Below are 24,660 nucleotides of genomic sequence, written 5' to 3'. Positions count from 1 at the left end.
CCGGTTCCTTCCCACATCCGTTCCTTCCCACATCCGTTCCTTCCCACATCCGTTCCTTTCCACACCGGTTCCTTCCCACACCCGTTCCTTCCCACGACCGTTCCTTCCCACACCCGTTCCTTCCCACGACCGTTCCTTCCCACATCCGTTCCTTCCCACACCGGTTCCTTCCCACATCCGTTCCTTCCCACACCGGTTCCTTCCCACATCCATTCCTTCTCACACCAGCTCCTTCCCACACCCGTTCCATCCCACGACCGTTCCTTCCCACGACCGTTCCTTCCCACGACCGTTCCTTCCCACACCCGTTCCTTCCCACACCCGTTCCTTCCCACACCCGTTCCTTCCCACGACCGTTCCTTCCCACGACCGTTCCTCCCCACACCCGTTCCTTCCCACGACCGTTCCTTCCCACACCCGTTCCTTCCCACACCCGTTCCTTCTCACACTGTTTCCTTCCCACATCGGTTCCTTCCCGCACCCGTTCCTTCCCGCACCCGTTCCTTCCCGCACCCGTTCCATCCCACACCCGTTCCTTCCCACACCCGTTCCTTCCCACACCCGTTCCTTCCCATGACCGTTCCTTCTCACAAAACAGTTCCTTCTCACACCCGTTTCTTCCCACACCCGTTCCTTCCCACACTGGTTCCTTCCCACATCCGTTCCTTCCCACACCGGTTCCTTCCCACATCCGTTCCTTCACACGACTGTTCCTTCCCACACACGTAATCCGCATGCAGACATAGACGTTTCTTTTCCATGCACATGTGCATTAAGAAAATTCTTATCACATAGAAATAACAATCAGCCGCAATGTGATATAAGCTGCGTGTGTGCTAGGGGTATCTGTTAAGGACGGGGGGTGCCACCCATTTCAAACACTCACAAATTTTAACCCCTGAGGGACTGCGGCCATTCAACGACAAGGAATCTGGCCGCAAATTACCAGGAACGTGCAGTCACGGGCCTTCCCTGTCATACTTCTGGGATTTGATATAAAAATTATTAGAATAATACAAAGAAAATATTTAGAACTTATGAACATCTTCTTTGTTTATTGTAATAATTTTTATATTTAAATCTCACTTGGACTGCAGAGAGATGAGACAGGAAGCAGCGACAGCTCAGCCTCGCTTCTGTATAGTCAGACATTGCTTGCAGAGCGGGGGGCGGGGCCACACCACGGGCAGTAAGCTTCAAGAAAGAGAGCATATAGAGGCATGCCTCTGAGTATGGGGGCGTGCCTTGAGCACTGATAGACACCTTGCATGTGTCATGTGACCAGGAAGTGCACTGCAGTGTTTAGAGATCGGAGCTCAGTAAGCAAAAGCAAGAGAAGACACATGATGATGCAGAGCTGGGGGCGAGGGCCACACCATGGGCAGTAAGCTGCAAAGAAAGAGAGCTAATAGAGGCATGCCTCTGAGTATGGGGGCGTGCCTTGAGCACTGATGGACACCTTGCATGTGTCATGTGACCAGGAAGTGCACTGCAGTGTTTAGATATCGGAGCTCAGTAAGCTGAAGCAGGAGAAGACACAGTGATGTAGGCAGGAGAATCAATGGACACTGAAGCTTAGTGTAGTGAGGGGGGAGTTACAATGGGGAGGGGGTGAGACAGGCTCCCAGCACTCAGACCCATCTCCATGTGTGCCTCCCCAGCTATTGCTCTCACCGCATGTCACTGCAAATTACCCCAGCCCCGCATTTTGCTCCGAACTCCTGTCTCTGGGCTGCGTTACAGAGCATCCATAATATTGTGGCTCCCAATTCATAATGGCACCAGGAAGCCGACTAGAAGTTTTAGTTGGTCAAGTCCTTCATTCTGCGAGGTGCAACCACCCCCTTAGATATGGCCCTGCACCCAGAGCCACATTGAGCAGAGCTGGGGGGCTTATCCCTGCGAGACTGCGTCTTTCTATTCAACTGCGGATTCATGCTAATGGCGCAGCCGAGGAAATTCGTACAGAGTGGCTGATTCAGAGATGGACGCTATCCACACAGACGCGGTGTCTTTGTACACTGCCGCAGTGCGAAATTGTGCAAAATCTGCAGGAGGCATCTTAGATACTGTAAGCAGATGCCTCCGGCCAACTTCTCTGGTCATTGCTGCATCCGAAGATGCAGCCATCGGATCAACTGTGTGACCATCGGACATCTGAGTAGCACACGGGTTACTCGGGATGTCCGATGACATCGCGCTGCCGGAGCCAATCAAGCTGCGTCCGATGACACCGCCACTGGCTTTGGCACGGCCAGGAAACAGGGCCGACACTCCCTAGTTTTCTGGAGCGCTGGCCGTCGCCACCCCCTAAACACCAGCAGCATGTTGGGGGGCACTGTGAGCTGCAACGTAGACTCAGATTTGCACCTGCGCAGCGCGACTGCTGTTAAAACATCAGAGATGTGCACTAACACCGAATCAACGTGCATCTCTCAATCAGACCCAGAGATGTCGACAGGCTGCGTCTGTAATCCGCCGCCATCCATCGCCTAACCGGACATTAGGACAACCCTGTGGTTGCTCAGTATGTCCGTCTGGACATGGCCACCGAAATCACTGCAACTGTGAAAAAAGTCACAACACGCCCACGAAATGCCCACATCTGAATAGTCACCCACTTTTTACCACCCAGAAATGCCCATACAAAATACCACTTCTCTGCGTCCAAAATTCACACTGCGGTAATCATCGGGATACATGCGCCAAAGAACATCGGACAACTGCACAAACATTGTCACTGCGTCCGCCTCTGAATAGAGCTCATAGGGGTCTATTTACTAAGCCTTGGATGGAGAAAAAGTGGACGGATATAAAGTACCAGCCAACCAGCTCCTGTTATTTTTCAAACACAGCCTGTGACATGGCAGTCGGGAGCTGGTTGGCTGGTACTTTATCGACGTTCACTTCATCTCCATCCAAGGCTTAGTAAATAGATCAGTCTTATGTAATAAGTAAATGGCTGGGCAGCCCTGATACCATATTATTTCTAAGCCTCTGGGGCAGCAGCGGCCGAGCACCTTCCGCCCCGGTCCTCCTGTCACAGAGAAGGAGAATCTGGGCGATGTGCAATAAAGCTGATTGCTGGGCTCGTTAATAGGATTTGCCGGCCGACCACCTTCCAGCCATCTCTGGTCCAGGTTTATTGGCTGATATCTCATGTATCACAGGATGGTCTCTGCGGGTTCCAGTAATGCACTCTGCCTGTGAGAGCAATCATTCCTGACCTACCCCTGACCAGTGACTGATAAAATGGCAGCCGATATTAAAGATTCTGGGAGTCAGATAAGTTTTGATTTGTTTTACGAATTCCGGTGTGCCGCGTAATAATAATACACAGGCATCAGCGTGGCCCTTTCTGTCCGAGAGATAATAATAGTTAATAGTTATTTTTTTTTAATACATACTGAATTCATTACAGCATCAATCGTGCGCAGAGACGACGTCTTTTGAGATATGTGGGAACTGATGGAGGCTGATCACACATCACTGCACGCTCTCTTCCAGCCTCAGCTGCAATAAGGGTGCTCAATATAAGGAGGGAATGTTCATAACATTGACTTAATAGGATGTGAATTTCAGTGTCTGTTGTTCTATCAAGGGCCTCAGACGTGCACAGAAACTGTGGTACCAAATGCAGCTGGCATTCCATGTAACCAATATCAGAGGTAACATTTCCATGCACCAAAATCACTGTCTGCACCCCGCGCTCCTATCTTTGTGTAGTCATTAGACAGTAAGACAGCTGAACCCTGTGGTAGTGAATATCAATCTGGTTTTAGGGCATGACACAACAGGACATAAGGAGACGCTGACACCAAGTGGGCTGGCTGGGTACTGCAGCTGTTGACATTTCCTGGCTCTGCAGGTTGAATGAACCTATGCGATTTGCTAACACTCAAGTGTATTTATAGCTGCAGAGGGTAAAAACACATTGGATGTGCAGTTCCCACTCACGTGACTTCCTCCTAGTGAATAGATTAATAAAGGTAAAGGATTTTAAATGTTACAGTTTTCTCTGTAATGATATAATTGACAGGCAACTGATGTCTCCTAAGGATTACAAATGAGGGTGGAGCTGAGAAGCACTAGTTACAAATAGATTTGTGTAATAGTGATGAGAAGGTCAGATAAATGGTCCATACCCGACCCTATAATGTCCCTTTAATCACGGACACATATGAGGTAGAGCTGGCCATCGACCCTCGATGATTTCAAAACATCGATGGTGATTGACTGATGTTAATTAGTTTTGCCATCGGTGGCAGAGAACCAATGGTTCTCCGCCATTGATAGATGAGTGGGAGCCGATGTTTCATTTTTCCTTGACAGGATGGATCTTAGGGCCTGATTCAGACCCGCTCGCAAGAGCTGAGCGCTCGCAAGCGGGTCGATGTTGGCCCAGTGCGCATGCGCACGAGAGAGCCGGCTCCGTCGTGCGCATGCGCGAGACCCGCATAGCGACGGGCAAGCCGTCGCTATGGGTCTCGCTATAAAGGGGGCGTGCTGTCGATGGTGAGTGACAGCACGCCCCCTTTGGTGGGCGTGCCGGGGGCGTGGCTGGCCAGACGGAGGCGTTCCCATGGGAACGCCTACCGTCTGGGGCCGGCCCCACTGACATCACTGATAGAGCCAAAAGCACTCCAGGGCTTGCAGCAGACGAGACCCTACCACAAGGGTCTCGTCGCAAGCCCGATGGTCGCGATGGTCTTGACACAAAGCTGGTGATGCTGCTGCTGGAGGAGTGTGGGCAGCCGCAGAACACTAGGAAATGCGTACACACTACGCTTATTGGGCCTGATTCAGCAAGGAATGCTGTTGCTTATACCATGCAATCAGCCGATTGTTGCGTTCTGCGAATGCACCGCAGTATGCGTGAGCGAGCTGGCCACTGCGAACGGGACTGCAATTGCAGAGGCTACGCAGACCCATGGCAGAGTGACTGACAAGTGCCATTTGTGGGTGGTGATGGAGGGGTGGTCGGGCGAATGCAGGCGCGCCAATGCGTTGGGAAGGCATTGCAGGGGCGTGCATAAATTATTCACTGCGATACCAGACAGAGCCTGAGGTCTCATATCGTGCGCTGAAGTGAGCAATTCCTAAGTGAGGTCTGACCTGCCCTAAATGTGGGTATGGGTCCGATGTTACTCCATGTTACCGATTGTTTCGCTATGTTGCCCAAGTATACGGATGTGAGTAAGGGGAAGTGGGCGTCCTTATGTTAGGCTGCGATCGCAATGCGAATGCAAACATTTGCATAGCACCGCTGATATTAGCAACGCAGTTTCGTGCGTATAAGCAGAATAGCGATCCGTAGTGAATCAGGGCCAGTGTCCGATATTGCACCATCCAATTGGATAAAAATGAAACTGCACATAAACCCTGATCTTTTCATGCAGCCAGTTTTCTTCCAGGAAAATATGACGGAAGGTGCACACACAGGGCCTGATTCAGACCCTGTCGCAAGCGCAGAGCGCTCGCAACCGTGTCGACGGTGGCCCAGAGCGCATGCGCGAGACCCGGATAGCGACGGGCAATCCGTCGCTCCGGGTCTCGTACCAAAGGGGGCGTGCTGTCAATGTTGAGTGACAGCACACCCCCTTGGTGGCCGGGCCGGGGGGGGGGAAGCCGGCCCCACTGACATCACAAGTGATTTCAGTGGAGAGATTCCGGCTCTATTTGAGCCGAAAGCACTCTGGGGCTTGCGGCAACGAGACCCTACCACAAGGGTCTCGTCGCAAGCCCGATGGTCGCAATGGTCTTGACCATCATCATGGCCACTCGCTATAGCTGTGGGTGGTCACCCACAGCTATACGAGCGGCCAGGAGGCCGCTCTAAAAAGCAAGAAGGCCGACCCTGATTCAGAGTGAGCGCTCTGTCAGAGCGTCCGGCTCTGAATCAGGCCCACACTCCCAAGATGTCGTGTGAAGGGGTTGGGAATCAAAAGAATGGGCTGCCGATTGTGCAGATGTGTCCCCAACTTTACACAGGTTCTGTGGCCGACTAAAGGTACCTATACAACAGATCGTCGCGATATAGCGATGCGATCGGAAATGCCGATCTGCCGGTCGGAAACGCTGACTGGTCACCACGATGTTCAGCGATCCGTCGCAAGATCGCCGAAATTTTACATGTTAAATGTCCCCGATTTGACGATCACGATCATTTTTTGATCGCGATCGGCATATCGGGAAAATCCAACATGTTGGATTTCTGCGATCCTACGATGTCGGGCTGCAGCGTTGCAAGATCGCGGCAATCCGTCGCTGATGTATAGGGCCCTGAACGTCTAGTCTGCGTATCACCTGGTATTAATCAGCCACAGGACCTGTGTGATTCATGTGTCCCTGATTAAAGGGATATTATAGCAACCCTTCCCTAATGCTATATTGTGGGGGGGAATTCAATCAGTCACGATAACCCATTTACGCAGTTTTACACGGGTAAATGTGACAACGCGACTGGTCGCAAATTTTTCACTATTCCTTTAGCCACGTAAGTTAACACTCATATTTTTGTTTGCAGCCCCTGAGCAGGTCAAAAGTTGGGAAAAATCCCTATTTTAAGGTTAAAAATGTCAGGACTTGGTATCAAAATGCAGATTAATGGGTTAAGAGATGTGGGACAAGTATATGGGGGTGCTGTATGGATGGGACAGGTATATGGGGGTGCTGTATGGATGGGACAGGTATATGGAGGTGCTGTATGGATGGGACAGGTATATGGAGGTGCTGTATGGATGGGACAGGTATATGGAGTGCTGTATGGAAGGGACAGGTATATGGGGATGATGTATGGATGGGACAGGTATATGGGGGTGCTGTATGGATGGGACAGGTATATGGGGGTGCTGTATGGATGGGACAGGTATATGGAGGTGCTGTATGGATGGGACAGGTATATGGGAGTGCTGTATGGATGGGACAGGTATATGGGGGTGCTGTATGGATGGGACAGGTATATGGAGGTGCTGTATGGATGGGACAGGTATATGGGAGTGCTGTATGGATGGGACAGGTATATGGGGGTGCTGTATGGATGGGACAGGTATATGGGGGTGCTGTATGGATGGGACAGGTATACGGTGGTTGCTGTATGGATGGGACAGGTATATGGGGTGCTGTATGGATGGGACAGGTATATGGGGGTGCTGTATGGATGGGACAGGTATATGGGAGTGCTGTATGGATGGGACAGGTATATGGAGGTGATGTATGGTTATGCCAAGTATATGGGGGTGCTGTATGGATGGGACAGGTATATGGGGTGCTGTATGAATAGGACAACTGTTTTTAAGCTTGCAAGTGAGAGTTACAAGGTTTTTTTTAAACAAATTGTGCAAAGTGGCTTGTAATGACACAGAAATCAATTTACAGCCATTATATGCACCTCAAATTTATCTAGAGTATCAATTTGCTGAAAACACTTGTTTTCGGTTATTTTTTAAATATTATTAAAAAAATCAGAATAAGCCATTTAACACATTTTAAGAGCCCCAATTACTTTGCTCTTGGCCACTAACAGGCTTCTATACTGTTATCCAATATTACAGTAGTTTGCACTTTTTTGGGGTACATGCTGATTTCTACATTTTCCCCCACACTTAACGCGTGTATTACCAGTCAGAATTACCGGGCGACCACCAGGATAAGCCTTTTCCAATTGAATTGCACTTACAAACAGTAAGTGAAAATACCACGCTGTATGCGCATAAAATCACCGTGGTGAACAAATATTCTAATTGCAGTCAACTCTATATCTATTTACATAGGGAGAGAGGGATAATTTGTTAAGCTGACCAATCACGTCACGGCCCTCCCGTCAGTTCTGCCATATTTGACTCCAGCTATCACACAGATTTGAAATACAAATGATGCTTCTTCCATGGGTTCAGGTTCAGGCTTTTATATATATATATATATATATATATATATATTATATACCATATATATATAAATAATAAAAAAGAAAGTAGATCTATGGTGCTGCTCCTCAGATTAGTTCAGTCTTAATGGTGGTTGGTACTGGTGAGAAAATCTTTATCTTCTTTTAATGGTTACTCCCACTATGCTCAAGCGCCTGATAGTGTAGTAGTTAGTGTTAACTTAAATTAGATACAAATATATTCATATGCGCGTACCATACCATCTAATAAGTGTCCCTGAGGAAGCCTTGTTAAAGGCGAAACGCGTTGGAAAAGCTACACCACCTCTGCAAACCATCAAGACCTACCCTAAAAGGACTTATATGGACTTTTATTAGATGTACCTGGAGGTACTACTACTGGAACTGAGACCTATAAGATAAGCTACGTTCTCATGTTTGTTTTTGTGTGTGACATGTATATTTGTGTATATTAAAAACCATATACGTATAAAACATACCACACTACGGAAGCAAATTTTTCTGCTCCAAAAAGGTTGTAGCTATCTGGTCAGCTATTCCCTGGGTGAAATTTGGCTGATGGTTAAGACTGCTGTAGAAACCGGTCATGTATGATCTGAGGATTGGTTCCTTATATGCTTAATATACAAGCATATTTATGGTACGCGCATATGAATATATTTGTATCTAATTTAAGTTAACACTAACTACTACACTATCAGGCGCTTGCCCTTGTTCCCCTTTCTCTTCATATATACATATATATATATATATATATATATAGTGTATAAACAGTCACTAGTGTCCACACTCACTCCATTATATTCAGTTAGCTGTGGTGCCACATCAATGCCCTATTATCTAGGGATTAATATAGTGTGTAATAAGATCAAGCACAGTCCGCCATCGACGTTTCGATCCTCACACGGATCTTTGTCAAGATATTCCCACACTGACCCTTAATCATACTTGCCGACATTCAGCTCCCTCCTTCCGGGAGGGAGCTGAATGTCTGCGCACAGCGGGGGGTATGGCCGGGCAATGACGCTGCATTGGGGGCGGAGCCACGCGATTGCATCATCGTGGCTCCACCCCCTCTTCACAATGCCTAAAATATTGGCACTGTGAAGCAGGGAGCGGGGCCACGATGAAGCGATTCATCGAGAATCTCATCACTAGCCCCCCCGTTGCGGGGGTTTCTATGAGGTAGCGGGGGGTGGGGGCAGGCGGCAGCCGGGAGGCTTGCCTGCCTTTCTGGGGGGTCGGGAGTGGCACCCGATATTCGGGAGGCTCCCGACCAAATCGGGAGGGTAGGCAAGCCTGCTCTTAATGCCCTGTTTATAGCACATGTGCGTGTCAGTGCTTGGAGACAGACAAAGATCCGTGTGAGGATCGAAACGTCGATGGCTGACTGTGGTTGATCTTATTACATCAAAAGAAGACATTATCTACTTCAAGACTGGGGAGTGCACTTCTTTCTGGACACTATATATATATATAATGCCTGTGTGTGAGGGACGTAAATATGTGTGTGCCAGTCAGATATACTGAAATGGAACAAGAATCTTTTAGAGTAACACGTACAGTACAAGTTTGTGTAATTAAGTACAATAATTTCTAATTTAACTTTCATTTACTTAACTGATCCAAGCATTAAAAATGTATAACTCTAATGCCATTGGGTAAGTAGCCTAATGTCTCACACCGTGACCCGCATCAGAATTAAACCACAGTTCCTGTCAGTTTATCTTATCCATACCAGACTCAGCGTTCCCTGGAATTGCCACTGGGACCTCCCTATCAGGGTCTCCTCAAGTAAGCAAGTATGATCTACCGTCTTATCCCCATGGACAGACCTACAGTAAGAGGGTATCTGTCACACTAAGGACCTCCAGATGTACTTTAAAGACTTGTTCACAAGTCTGAGGCCAGCCCAGAGCCCGGCTTCTGATCGGTAAGCAGGCTCTCTGCACCGGCTTAGAAATTTCTTGGTGGCCAGAAAGTAAGTCAGTGTGTCAGCCTTGCTACTTAGACCTTAGCTTGTCTACCTCGTGTTCCTTGTACCTGGTATCCAGTTCCTTTGCTCCTAGTGCCTCAAACTCCTCAGTCCATCTCTGTTGGAGGTATCCTCGGTGCCTGAATCTCCTCTGTCCATTATTGGTGCCTCTCGGTCCCTTCCTGCTGGTCAGCCTCTGTCTCTCAATCTCTTTTGTATATCCTTGGTGACTCTCTTCCCTCTGTCCCTTCCTGCTGGTCATGTCTGGAGCTCATAAGGGGGAGAGCTTCAGGCATGACCAGTATGAAAGGACAGAGGGATGACAGGCACCAAGGATGGACAAATGAGATTGAGACACAGAGGATACCTCCATTACCTGCAGCAAAGTCCATACCTCCTTATGCAGGTCTCTGTTGAATAACCGCCCAACGTTGGACTACGCGCCTGTTATGTCTTTGAGAATTCCTGTTAACAACTAAATAAGTAAACTCTATTATAACCAGATACAGACTCAGAGCTTTTACCGGCTAGCAGTGATTAAGGGGTCTATGTGCTAATCCCTGGAGGGGGGGGGTAAAGTACCAACCAATCAGCTCCTAACTGTCATTTTTCAAACACAGCTTGTAAAGTGACAGTTAGGAGCTGATTGGTTGGTACTTTTTCTCAATCCACTTTGTCTCTCTCCAAGGCTCAGTACAGACTCTTAAGGGTTCTGTAATTTGTATCATTGAAACTAGTCCTCTACACATGATAGTACAGAATTCTATCCTGCATTTTGTTACTGACGTGATATGAGTATCAGGGTCAGGGGCAAAGCGTGGAGGTGGCAGTTTGGGCTACGAATAATATTTGAATATGTTTTATTAATTAATGTTTTCTGTTTTTATTGTATTTTTTTTTCGCCCAAACTGCATCCACAGATGCCACTCGCAGTCTCCCAGTGACTAACCACTATCCCCCTCCCCACTGTCTGTCACCTGGTCATCCTCACACAGATGCAGGAAGGATGGGCGGCTTGTGCACCTGTGTGCTGGACAAGCAGTGAGGGTGTAAGTAGATGACTGGTAGGATGGTGAATGAGTGGGTGAGATGGTCACAGGGCAGTTTGCATGGTAAGACCAAGCCAAAACAAGGATGGGTTTACACCGTGATTGGTGTGTAGTGATAAGTATTACCTCAGGTGGCACCCGAACAAGGAATGCTACTGGCTATGGAATTTAATATTTAATATGCCAACAAACATTAATCCAAGCTCCAGCACCATAACACTATACCAACCTTCAGTACCCTGATATAGCAACCTCCTGTACTCGTTCACTTTACCAACCTCAAGTACCCTGACACTGCACCTGTACCCTGACAGTACCTGGGCACTACAGTATATCAACCTCCAGTACCCTGATATTATAATAACCTCCAGTACCGTAGCACTATACTATCTTCCAATATCCCGTACCTCAGACATTAAACCACCTTTAGCACCCTGACACTATGCCAACCTTCAGTACCCTGACATTATAACAACCTCCAGTACCCTGACACCCAGGTATTACAGCCATGGCCAAAAGTTGTGAGAATAACACAAGTATTGGTTTTTACAAAGTTTGCTGCTTCAGTGTTTCTAGACCTTTTTGTCACATGTTACTGTGGTATACTGAAGTAACATCACAAGCATTTTATAAGTGACAAAGGCTTTTATTGACCATTACATTAAGTTTATGCAAAGAGTCAATATTTGCAGTGTTGACCCTTCTTTTTCAAGACATCTGCAATTCGCCCTGGCATGCTGTCAATCAATTTCTGGGCCATAAACTGTTTGATGGCCGCCCATTCTTACCTAATCAATGCTTGGAGTTTGTCAGAATTTGTGGGTTTTTGTTTGTCCACCCGCCTCTTGAGGATTGACCACAAGTTCTCAATGGGTTTAAGGTCTGGGGAGTTTCCCATGAACCCAAAATTTCGATGTTTTGTTCCCCGAGCCACTTAGTTATCACTTTTACCTTATGGCAAGGTGCTCCATCATGCTGGAAAAGGCATTGTTCGTCACCAAACTGTTCTTAGATGGTTGGCCGAAGTTACTCTTGGTGGATGTTTTGGTACCATTCTTTATTCATGGCTGTGTTTTTAGGCAACCCCACACATGAATGGTCTCAGGATGCTTTACTGTTGGCATGACACAGGGCTGATGGTAGCATTACCTTTCCTTCTCCGGACAAGCGTTTTTCCAGATACTCCAAACAATCTGAAAGGGGATTAATTAGAGAAAATAACTGCTGAGGACCCCAGTCCTCAGCAATCCAATCCATGTACCTTTTGCAGAATATCAGTCTGTCCCTGATGTTTTTCCTGGAGAGAAGTTGCTTCTTTGCTGCCCTTCTTGAAACCAGGCCATCCTCCAAAAGTCTTCACCTCACTGTGCTTGAAGATGCACTCACACCTGGCTGCTGCCATTCGTGTGCAAGCTCTGCACTGGTGGTGCCCCGATCCTGCAGCTGACTCAACTTTAGAAGACAGTCCTGGCACTTGCTGGACATTCTTGGGCGCCCTGAAAGCTTCTTCATAACTACTGAACCTCTCTCCTTGAAGTTCTTGATGATCCAATAAATGGTTGATTTGGTCGGGCCTTCAGAGCTTTTTTCTGCTAGCCTCAGCATGACAGAGTGATCTTCAACCTTGTTCTTGTCAATACTCTCACTTAGGGCTCTATTTACTACAATCCGCATTAGTAATGCAGATTGTAGTGTGATATTACCGACTGAATTCGCATTGCAAATTCAGGCAATATCACAGGGATTTACTACAAATCCCTTGCAGGGGCAGAGCTTGCGAGAAAGCATGAGATAAAGTGACAAGGGTGAGTAGAGACATTGGTCAGATGAGGAGCGGAGAAGTTGAGATGGAGTGCGGACAGAGATGAGGTTAGAGATGTAGGGATGAGAGGAGTAGATTAAGGCTTTGTAAGTGAAGGTGAGGAGTGTGGACTGAATTCTGAGTGAGATAATGAAGCAGGCTGCAGCGGGGGAGACAGAAGCAGTAATACAGGAGCAGTCACTGAGATGAGCAGTACTGTACAAATTATATTACAGCGGGGAAAGGTTGGAAAGAGGGAGACTAGAGAGAAGGAGGTTACAGATATCTAAGCAGGAAATGATGATAGTGTGTATGAGAGATTTGGTGCCATCGGGGATAAGGGACACTTTCTGGAGCTGGAAGCTGCAAAATTGAGAGATGGTCTTAAAGCGGGGAGTGAAGGAAAAAGCAAAGTCGATGGCACAGAGGTGTCAGACTATGGATACAGAACAGAAGTTGATCCTCTCAACAGAGAGAGAGGGTGAGTGATAGAAGTAACCTAGGTGAGTGGGTCTTGGTCATGTTAAACTTTAGGAAGCGCTGTGACATCCAGGATAAGATGGCATGCAGATGTGAGAGAGGGATGAGGGAGAGGAGCCAGAGAAAGAGCAGTAGAGAGGTCAGAGCAGGAGTGGTAGATTTCAGTGCCACTAGTGTATAGATGGTATTTAAGGTTGAAGGAACTTGTGAAGTTTCCGAGTTGTAGAAGGAGAAGAGAAGAAGACAAGAATGTACCCTTAGGTGGACACCTACAGGCAGAGGAAGTGAGGTGGAGACAGAGGTGGAGACAGAAAAGGAGCGGTTGATGAGATAGGAGTTGAACCTTGATAAAACAGAGTCGTAGAGGTTGATGGAGTAGAGTGTATGGAGGAGGAGAGGGTGATCGACAGTGTAGAAGGTGGAAGACAGATGGGGTTGAGGATAATGAAGTGAACCTTGGATTTGTTCGTGAGAAGATAATTGGTGACTTTGGTGAGGGCAGTTTCAGTAGAGTGGAGTGGAATGAAACCAGATTGAAGGATGTTGACAAGTGAGTAGGTGGAACATTATGCCAACACTATACAACCTCCAGAACCCTAGACATTCTACCTGCTTCCAGTACCCTGACATTGCTATACATATAAAAGGCATATACAATGTAATGCTGTACTAGCTACCAGTGCACACTTACTATACCTGCAGTAGGTGCCCACACATGGCCTCATGTTCTCCCACAGACGCCACATTTAGGTTAGTGAGCCTTTTAAATGGGAAAATCTTCCGCCGTTACCGTAGTTGTGTGTTGTGATGCCATAACCCGGTCTACCTATTACCATGGAATGGTGGGCAGCAAATGACATTAACCAGCAACCTTCATTCAGAAAACTCTGAGCCTGATTCACTACCGATCGCAACTGCGAATGCAATAGCAATTACGCTCGCAGTTCAACTGCCATAGTATGCTAATCCATTGCAATCGCTATGCCGCCGCAGCACAACATAACGCCCACCTTACCTTATACACATCCGTAATGTTTAGAAAGACTACAAAACCATCGGTACAATCGAGTACCATCGCAGCCTCACGCACACTTACACAAAGTCAGACCTTACTTCATCCCACGCTATGAGACCTCAAGTTGCATAAGGCATCTCAGTGGCTAATTTATGCACGCCCCTGCAACAGCGTTCAAATGCAATGGCACGCCTGTGTTTTCCCGAACACCCCCCCGCAGTCACCCCCAAATGGTTCTAACTGTCAATCACTCACAATGCATGCCCAGTACGCAACAATCGGCCAATTGCGTGCATAATAACAGTTGCGATCGGCGGTGGATCAGGCCCTCTGTCTGCACCTACTGTTCTTGTATTAAAGGCAATAGGGATAGAACATCCAGCCTCAACATGTTACCACAGAGCACCATTAAAACAATGATTGCATTAGGGGAGCAGTGGATATAAGACAGGATAGGGGGGCACTGAGTGGAAATTGCCTGTGAGAGTACATTATTTAGAAGTGGAGATATTGCCCATAGCAACCAATCAGATTCTACTTAACATTTAACTAGCATCTTCTAGACGATAATAGCTATAATCTGATTGGTTGCTATGGGCAATATCTCCACTTCTAAAAACTCTCACTTTAGTAAGTATACCCTTAGGGGATCTATCTTCTACACATCCGTCTGCGTATAGGGAAGTGCCGCCAAATGCTCCACTGGCTTTTTGCTCTTTGAATGACATCATGCTTACAGAGTCTGTAGTTCCCCCCAACAGAAGGACATAGAGAGTTTTTGATCAGCACATGTCCTACATTGCTGTCTATTTATTAGAGGGCACTATTATGGTCAGTCCTCGATACATTGACATAATGGGCCCTGATTCAGGTGGACGTAAAAGTCACTATTACAGGGAAAGAGGTCAGGAGGTGTCTGTCACTATTACAGGCAGAGCGTTAAGGAGGTGTCTGTCACTATTACAGGCAGAGTGGTCAGGAGGTGTCTGTCACTATTACAGGCAGAGCGGTCAGGAGGTGTCTGTCACTATTACAGGCAGAGCGGTCAGGAGGTATCTGTCACTATTACAGGGAGAGAGGTCAGGAGGTGTCTGTCACTATTACAGGCAGAGTGGTCAGGAGGTGTCTGTCACTATTACAGGGAGAGTGGTCAGGAGGTGTCTGTCACTATTACAGGGAGAGAGGTCAGGAGGAGCTCTGTCACTATTACAGGCAGAGCGGTCAGGAGGTGTCTGTCACTATTACAGGCAGAGCGTTCAGGAGGTGTCTATCACTATTACAGGCAGAGCGGTCAGGAGGTATCTGTCACTATTACAGGCAGAGCGTTCAGGAGGTGTCTGTCACTATTACAGGGAGAGAGGTCAGGAGGTGTCTGTCACTATTACAGGCAGAGCGTTCAGGAGGTATCTGTCACTATTACAGGCAGAGCGTTCAGGAGGTGTCTGTCACTATTACAGGGAGAGAGGTCAGGAGGTGTCTGTCACTATTACAGGCAGAGTGGTCAGGAGGTGTCTGTCACTATTACAGGCAGAGTGGTCAGGAGGTGTCTGTCACAATTACAGGCAGAGTGGTCAGGAGGTGTCTGTCACTATTACAGGCAGAGTGGTCAGGAGGTATCTGTCACTATTACAGGCAGAGCGTTCAGGAGGTATCTGTCACTATTACAGGCAGAGTGGTCAGGAGGTGTCTGTCACTATTACAGGCAGAGCGTTCAGGAGGTGTCTGTCACTATTACAGGCAGAGCGTTCAGGAGGTGTCTGTCACTATTACAGGCAGAGCGGTCAGGAGGTATCTGTCACTATTACAGGCAGAGTGGTCAGGAGGTGTCTGTCACTATTACAGGCAGAGCGGTCAGGAGGTGTCTGTCACTATTACAGGGAGAGAGGTCAGGAGGTGTCTGTCACAATTACAGGGACAGTGGTCAGGAGGAGCTCTGTCACTATTACAGGCAGAGCGGTCAGGAGGTATCTGTCACTATTACAGGCAGAGCGGTCAGGAGGTGTCAGTCACTATTACAGGCAGAGCGGTCAGGAGGTATCTGTCACTATTACAGGCAGAGAGGTCAGGAGGTGTCTGTCACTATTACAGGGAGAGTGGTCAGGAGGTGTCTGTCACTATTACAGGCAGAGCAGTCAGGAGGTGTCTGTCACAATTACAGGGAGAGTGGTCATGAGGTGTCTGTCACAATTACAGGCTGAGTGGTCAGGAGGTGTCTGTCACTATTACAGGGAGAGTGGTCAGGAGGTGTCTGTCACTATTACAGGCAGAGCGGTCAAGAGGAGCTCTGTCACAATTACAGGTAGAGTGGTCAGGAGGTGTCTGTCACTATTACAGGCAGAGCGGTCAGGAGGTGTCTGTCACTATTACAGGGAGAGTGGTCAGGAGGTGTCTGTCAGAAGACTATAAGGAGGGGACAATAAGAGGAGTGAAGGGTCAGGACGAGAGAACAGAAGGGACTTATGTTCCTTGTAGGTTCCATCTGATTTCTGTACATTATTTCACCGGATTGGGTATTAAATACCCACAGACGGGATGCCCGCTATCAAAATGCCGACAGCGGCATCCCGATGCTCGGTATCCCGACAGGGGTCTGCAAAGGATGCTAACCCTCCCCCTTTCTCCCCCTAACCCTCCTTTCTTGCACCCTAACCCTGCACCCTAACGCTCCCCGTTAGTGCCTAAACCTAACCCTCCCCCAGTGGTGCCTAAACCTAACCCTCCGCAGCTAGCGCGCCCCACTATACTTACGATCGGGATGACGGCTGTCGGGATTCTGGCGTGGGTATCTAAACTGGGATTTCGATGCCTATGTTTAGTCCCAGGTCAGGATTCTGACGCCGGGATTTCAACAGCCAGCCTCCCGTCCGCCGGCAAACTGACTACATCCCGTTTCACCATGGAACCATTCCTTGTTGGTGCACATAGAGGTGGTGCAGCATTTGGCAACATGCATCTTCAAGCTTACAAGCAGAACACGATGAGTACAGTGGTACGCTGCGGGAGTTTGTAGTTGGGAAGTACACATTTGTAATAAAAAGTAAGAAACGTAAACAAGCGTGCCCTGAGCTTACTCCTTACTACAGAAACGTTAAGACACATCTCGCAGTTCTCTAAATGGCAACAAATGAACAACAGATTCAGCAGTCACTGGATTCCCCTGAGACAGGAGCCTGCATCTCTATGTCTCTTTAATTTACCTTTCTTTCTCTCCAGTCCCGTATTCTGCTCTCTCCTTTTGTTGTGATTTTTTTTTCTAATTACTTTATAACAGTTGTCATGGAAACACAAGACCTATTTGGAACTTTTGCTCCCCCGGTGTGGCGTTAAATTAGTATATCTGTGCTGGATCACAGTGCTCTTTTCTCGCACGCCCTATCATCGGTGCGACACGGCTCTTTTGTCCATTCATTCTATTGATAGCTGATTGAGAAACAAAGGACGAATCACCATGGGACAGAGACTGGTAGAACAATGTTACAAAGTGTTTATAGAGAGAACATTTTCTGGTGCGGCATCTATTATCATTGTACTTTTGTGTTACTGCGAGGTATCCACCACTTGCGCCTGGCAACATTTTCCAGTCTTCAGATGTAGAAATACAGTGATTTGTTTTGTTCGAAATTGGTTGATGTGACTGACTATAGCCGGTTGCAATCTTGTGGGAGAGCAGCATGGACCAAGCTGTCTGGAGAGGATAGCATCCCGGAGGGGGAACTGGGAGATTGAACGTGTTTAAGGCTGGGGACACACTAGACAATGAATTGGGCAATTTGTCATTCTGAGCCGAATCAGAATGACAAATCGTCCACATCGCCTACTGTGTACGTACTATTGCGTGCTCCTGTGCGCCGTTCCTTAAATCTTATCTGCAGTACATGCACGGCAGAGGAGAAGATATCTTTAGCGATTTTGTGCACATGGTGTAGTCGTGCGTACACCCAACCGGATGACCAGGCAATATATTAACATTAAATCTATAACGATCTAACTACCAAACAATGCAAGATATATCACTGGGTCGTTCTAAGGATTGCACAGTGTGTACGCACTATAACGCTTGATCTAAGGATGAATGGAAATAGGAACGATCATCCTGTCGTTTGCATATCGTCCAATGTGTATCCAGCCTTAATGGACTCCTTTATGGGGTAATATATAGCTCTGCCAGTGGCGGAACTCCCGGAGACAATGGAGTCATTTGCCGCAGGGTGTCAGCCCTGAAGGGGGCACCTGGCTCCATTGTCCCCGGGAGCTGCATGGAGAAGGAGCGCCGATCAGCGGCATAACTCCTTTGGCATAACTACGGAGGGTGCAAGGGGTGCGGTCGCACCCCTGCACCCTCCATTTGCCGGGCGCCCGCTGAATGTGTTACCAGCGGGCGCCCGGCTCCTATCCTCTTGGCGGTACCCGGAGTACGGAGCTCCCTCTGTCTTCCAGGTCCCGCAGTGTACTATGGGAGTGACGTCATAACGTCACTCCCATAGTGCCGAGGAGCGGACGCCGGGGACGGAGTTCAGGAGTGAGCTCCGTCTTCCGGGTCCCGCAGTGCACTATGGGAGTGACGTAATGACGTCACTCCCATAGTGCCGAGGAGCAGACACCAGGGATGGACGGCAGCAGCACTGGAGCGGGGATAAAGGTAAGTGTTTGTTTTATTTTTTTGTGTGTGTGTGCGCGCGGTGGGGGGCAACTACAGGGGCCTACTACTGGGGGCAACTACAGGGGCTCACTACTGGGGGCAACTACAGGGGCCTACTACTGGGGGCAACTACAGGGGCTCACTACTGGGGGCAACTACAGGGGCCTACTACTGGGGGCAACTACAGGGGCCTTCTACTGGGGGCAACTACAGGGGCCTACTACTGGGGGCAACTACAGGGGCTCACTACTGGGGGCAACTACAGGGGCTCACTACTGGGGGCAACTACAGGGGCTCACTACTGGGGGCAACTACAGGGGCCTACTACTGGGGGCAACTACAGGGGCTCACTACTGGGGGCAACTACAGGGGCTCACTACTGGGGGCAACTACAGGGGCCTCACTACTGGGGGTAACTACAGGGGCCTCACTACTGGGGGCAACTACAGGGGCCTCACTATTGGGGGTAACTACAGGGGCCTCACTACTGGGGGTAACTACAGGGTGCTCACTACTGGGGCAACTACAGGGGCCTCACTACTGGGGGCTCACTACTGGGGGCAACTACAAGGGGCCTCACTACTGGGGGCAACTACCGGGGGCTCACTACTGGGGGCAACTACAAGGGGCCGCACTACTGGGGGCAACTACCGGGGGCTCACTACTGGATGTACTGCATAGGGGGACCATTACTGGGGAGCACTACATAGGTGGACCACTACTGGGGGCATTATATAAAAGGAACTGCATAAGGGGGGCGGCGGCAGCTGGGGCTGGCATAGGTGCTGGGGGGTGGTACATTTTAGTTTGGGGGGGGCACCAACATTTATCTTGCTTCCGGGCACCTGGGATGAAGTTACGCCACTGAGCTCTGCTACACTTTTCTTTAAAAAGTAACCACAACCCAAAATTTAATTGTTTATGGTGGTGTTGCCATAATGTGGCTCACCACACCAAACCCCCACCAAAACGCCCAAATGGACCCACCCCACTGATGTTTAGACAGTGGGGAAGGTCCATTGGGAGGTATATTGGGGGCATGGCGCGGTGAGCAAGGGAGGATCCAGGTGGGGTGGAGTCATCAGGGAGACCCCCCTCCCACCTGATAACACTTCTGTTTTGTCCACCACCACTATCAGCTATAGCTGGGGCACATATTTGCAGGGAGAGAACATAGACTCCCCAATCTTCCCCAGTGCAGCCCAAACCAACGTGTGCTGGGCTGGGAGGGTAGGCACGATCCATCAGCGGTAGTGGGTCGCATTATGGCAACACTGCACCCTGCTGTACAACGCTGTGATTCTCAGGCATTGTGCAGCAGGTGGTTAGACCACGATGACATCATTTAATGGAAATCGCTTCATTGAGCCCACATAAAGGTCACTTCACTGGGGAGGTGGGCCTTATCCAGGAGGCTGGTCTAGTCTCCGGTGAGTGTAAGAGAGAGCCCCCCGAGAACGCTGGGCTCTCCATGGCATCCTAGGAGAGTAGGCCAATATGACATGATAAAATATATAGCCTTGTTTTCACTGCAGTAAATCTCTGGCAGAAAATCTACCGTAGCTCCCGGCGCTAATTATTTAAGGATATGACCAGTATACAGAAACCAGCAGCAAGGGCACGAAGTTTAGTGCAAACTTCAAAAGATATAACATGAAAAGAGGGGGTAATAGCCTAATCCAGATTCAGAATGTATACACATATGAGGCTAATTTGAGTACCAAAGTAATACTTTATGGAAATAAATATTTTATAAGAATAAATACATAAATACAACTGACTGGTACCAGACATCAGTACATAGTATTGATATAGCTTGTAATTGCTGTGTAGCTCGTCCGGCTCTGTGCGCTTGATGTAAATTAGAGCTCAGTGAGTGGAGATAACAGGTCAGATGTAGGAGCTCCAGGTTCTAGGTTACTGCTGTCAATAAGGAATACCGCTGTAAAATTACGTCACTTTATATTGTTACTATGTACTGATATGTGGTACCAATCAGTTGTATCTATATATTTATTCTTATAAAATATTTGTTTCCATAAAGTATAATTTTGTTACTTAAATTAGCCTCATATGTGTATACATTCTGACTCTGAATTAGGCTATTACCGATCTTTGTGAATACTTTGGTTGGGATTTTTGTTGGATGAGGAGCACCCTGGTGCTGCCTCCATCCTCAGGGTAAGCATGTGAGCGTAGCAGGTGGTCTCTGGGACCTGGCGGAGAGCAGTAAGAGGTCTAATCTCTGACACGTGCTACTGCGCATAGGCGGCGTCTCCGCGTGTCTTTCTCCCTGGCATTCATGGCGACTAGACGTTACTCCAAGGGGTACTGTATATGTTCTAAGGTGCGGGTTTATACAAGTGGAAATGTGGACGGTCTTCAAACATAGCCAAAAAACTTAATCCTGGTCCAACTACACCACCATGCCAAATTTGGTGGAGCGAGGTACAATACTGTGTGTATATATTTATATATATATATATATATATATATATTATATATATATGATTTCCTGTTGGTTTGAAGCCATATACAGGATGATTATCTTATATTTTATGTGTTTTTCAGCTTCGGATGAGAACCGGCATTTTAGCTATTCTTAAGCTTTGTGAAACTAAATGCGAGGCGGCAATGTACTATGCACGATGTATTGGTTCTCTCTGTGTTTGTATTTGCACCTGTCAGTTTGTTATCACATATTAGTCTGTAAGTTTGAAACCAAGGCCTCTAATTACTGGGTTTTGTAGCCACTGTAAAAATCCTGGCTGGCTGCTTGTTAGCGAAGCGCAATGGCACTTATGGCCTGAATGAAAGTTCCGCATAGAGATGCCATGTTTGCTGTTTGCTTCTAGGCGAGATGCGTTTGCACACCTGCGTGTCTACATCTCTATCTCACCTTGCGCACAAATTAGGAAATGCTCCATCTATCCTACTGAAGGGGCCTCGGGGAGACGCAGAGAGGAAGTCTACAATGTCAGGGAGGGAACGTCAGAGTCATGCAAAGGGTGACCTCTTTATTCAGCCGCTGATTTGTGTTGGCATCAACACAGGCCTCCACTGATGCCCAATTATGCCACTATGACCAGTGGTGCCAAGAGGGGGTGGTGAGGCATTGATTACCAATGTCAAGGTATGTCTGTGTGTCACGGTAGGGGCCCGCACCAGACATGGAGGAATGGTCCCACCAGCTCCCATAATTAGAATGAGCATGACCCGTCCCCATCTTCGGCTATGCAAGCTTTCTAGAACCAGGGCCCGAGAGAAGTCTCGACGGCCCTGACTGGGATGCAGATTGCTCCGTTGAGCCCTTTTCCCTACCAATGGGAGAACTGCAGATTCTCTCGGGACTCTGGGTGAACGCAAAGAAATTTGGGAGCCCAGGCATTCTGGGGAGTCAGCACCATCATCATCACTAGTTGCAGAGCTTGCACTCATTTAAGGTAGGCGCAAAATTTGGATCTCACAGTTAATTTGGTTAAAGTCACCAAATCCCGTCTTGGATTATGGGTAAGCACATAGCTATCTGAGTACTGTCAGGAGAATCAATTAATATGATCCATCCACAGGTATCAATCTCATCTCGGGGGGGGCGCAAAAAAGGCAGTATTGAACCAATTTGGACAAAGTCACCAATGATAAGGCAGAAGTGTGCCCTCCATTGCATTGCATATACAGCCTGTCGAAGCAGGGGAACTCAGGAAAGAAAATGAAATAAAGGTGGACCCATAGAAGACACAACACACCGAAACTGGTCCCGAGTCTTACCTCTTTCCTCCTCATCTGTAAAAAAAAAATGTAGAATTACACATATGCCAAATTGTGGAGTAACATACTATACATGCACACAACAAGTATGTACAAAGATATGTAGATTATTGTCTATCCTTGACTTGAAGGATTTGGCCAAGTGTAGGTCACGTATAGGAAAGTTACGGATCGCATCATTTCAACACATAAATGGCCGCTCCTCTGCGCTGGTCATCTTCTCCAACTTTACATCCAAGACTTCTCCCGTCCTTCCCCCACCTCTGGGACTCTCTCCCCAGCTCTTTCACACTCTCTAACAGTCTGCAGGTTTTGAAACGTGCCGTAATAATGCACAGGTTCACAGCCCACCCCCATAGACTGTAAGCTCTCACAAGCAGGGCCCTCCAGCCACCTAGTTCTCAACCTGCACTTTCCTTATCTCCAGTGCGCCACCACTCACGGTCAGTGTCTCTGATCCTTTCTGGTCACCCTCCCAGGAGTCCAGAGCCGTAACAAGACTTTTTGGTGCCTTGTGGAGGAGAGAGCATTGGTGCCCCCCTTTCCCCCGCAATTTGTAAATAGGGACATGAGGGTCATGGCCTCATGGGGAAGGGCCAGGGAAGAGATAGGGGAGGCCAGGAGGATAAAAGAAGAAGAAGCTACAAGTGAGAATGATAATAAACAGGAAAATTGACAGGTCCAAACAGCGCCCCCTGCCCTGCAGTGCCCTGTGCCACGGCACTGGTCGCACTACCCTAGTTACGTCCCTGACGGAGTCATTGAGTGTTACAACTAAGTAAGGGATGGTTATTAGCAGTGTCATTATTTCACTGTAATGTTTCCCCTTGTATTGTCTGTTTAATCAGATTGAATTTTTTCATGTCTGTATGATTGCAGTTTTCCTGTGTGGCGCTACGAACAATTGGTCATTAGATATAAAGTTAAAAGTTGTAATTGATCTGCAAAAACACTTTACTGCAGGGCTGTGCAACAATACGCAATGATAATGATAATTATCAGCAGCATGTTTTAGTCCCTTCTGATTGGCTGATTGCCTATTCACCCCTCCAGGCATTAGCATTGTGTCTACATCATATCAAGTTGCGGCTATCTATTTGTATTACTTAATTGACGTTTCCATTTGGGCTGCAGCAGAAAAGAAATTTCCCATTAGATTATGAAAAAGCTGTACAGCAGGTATGGAGGTTTTCCGATTTAATTACATTGTATATGAAAAATGTGACGTTCCCAATTATTAATAACACTGTCTAGACTCTATTCTCCCCTGTGTATATGACCATTAAGTACAACATTACATTGTGTACAAAACGCGTAATGCAACTGTAGCATTTACTCATAACACAGTCTAACCGCATCCCTGCTTGTTACGCCAAGCGCAAAACAGGCCACATCCTGCAACTTTGTATTTCAAGATGCAGTACTTCCGACATACTCACATAAGTGTGTTTTATTTGTATAGTCAGCTGAGGGTTGTCCCTTGCCATTACTCTTTCACCTTAAATAACCAAACTACTTACATTATCAGAAATAATTACCACGTGGGGACTTGTATTTGGTGGAAAAAGGTCACAATTTATTGAAAAATAAATTGGAAATTCAGAAATGCGGAAAAAAGGTGACCAATACATTCATCCGCCTGCGCTAACCGGTGACCACAAGATACATGCCGCAACCAGAAGGTGCCTAAGCAAATCTGCCTCTCGCTAGGCCTCCCACTTGGACTGTGATGTAGCCACGTCAATACACTGCAACAACCTCCGGCACCGCTTGTATCCGCTGACGATATCACTTTTCCGGATAAACAAACAATAAACGTGAAATGCGCAGGAAATGACGCAACGAAAACATTCAACCGTCAGCTGCGCTGTTGACCACAAGACACATCGCAGCCAGAAGGTGAGCAAGAACATCTCCCTCTCACCTCTTGGGCTGTTACGTAGCCTCTCCCTCATCTATACTCCACTACCATGTCCTGTGCCACATGTCGCTGATGACAATGCTTTACCACTCAACAATATGGAAAC

Source organism: Taudactylus pleione, unplaced genomic scaffold (assembly GCF_031769625.1).
Source record: "Taudactylus pleione unplaced genomic scaffold, aTauple2 ptg000734l, whole genome shotgun sequence".
In the NCBI taxonomy this organism is placed as follows: Eukaryota; Metazoa; Chordata; class Amphibia; order Anura; family Myobatrachidae; genus Taudactylus; species Taudactylus pleione.
The sequence above is the reverse complement of the archived record's forward strand: the minus strand, read 5'-3'. Positions refer to the sequence as shown.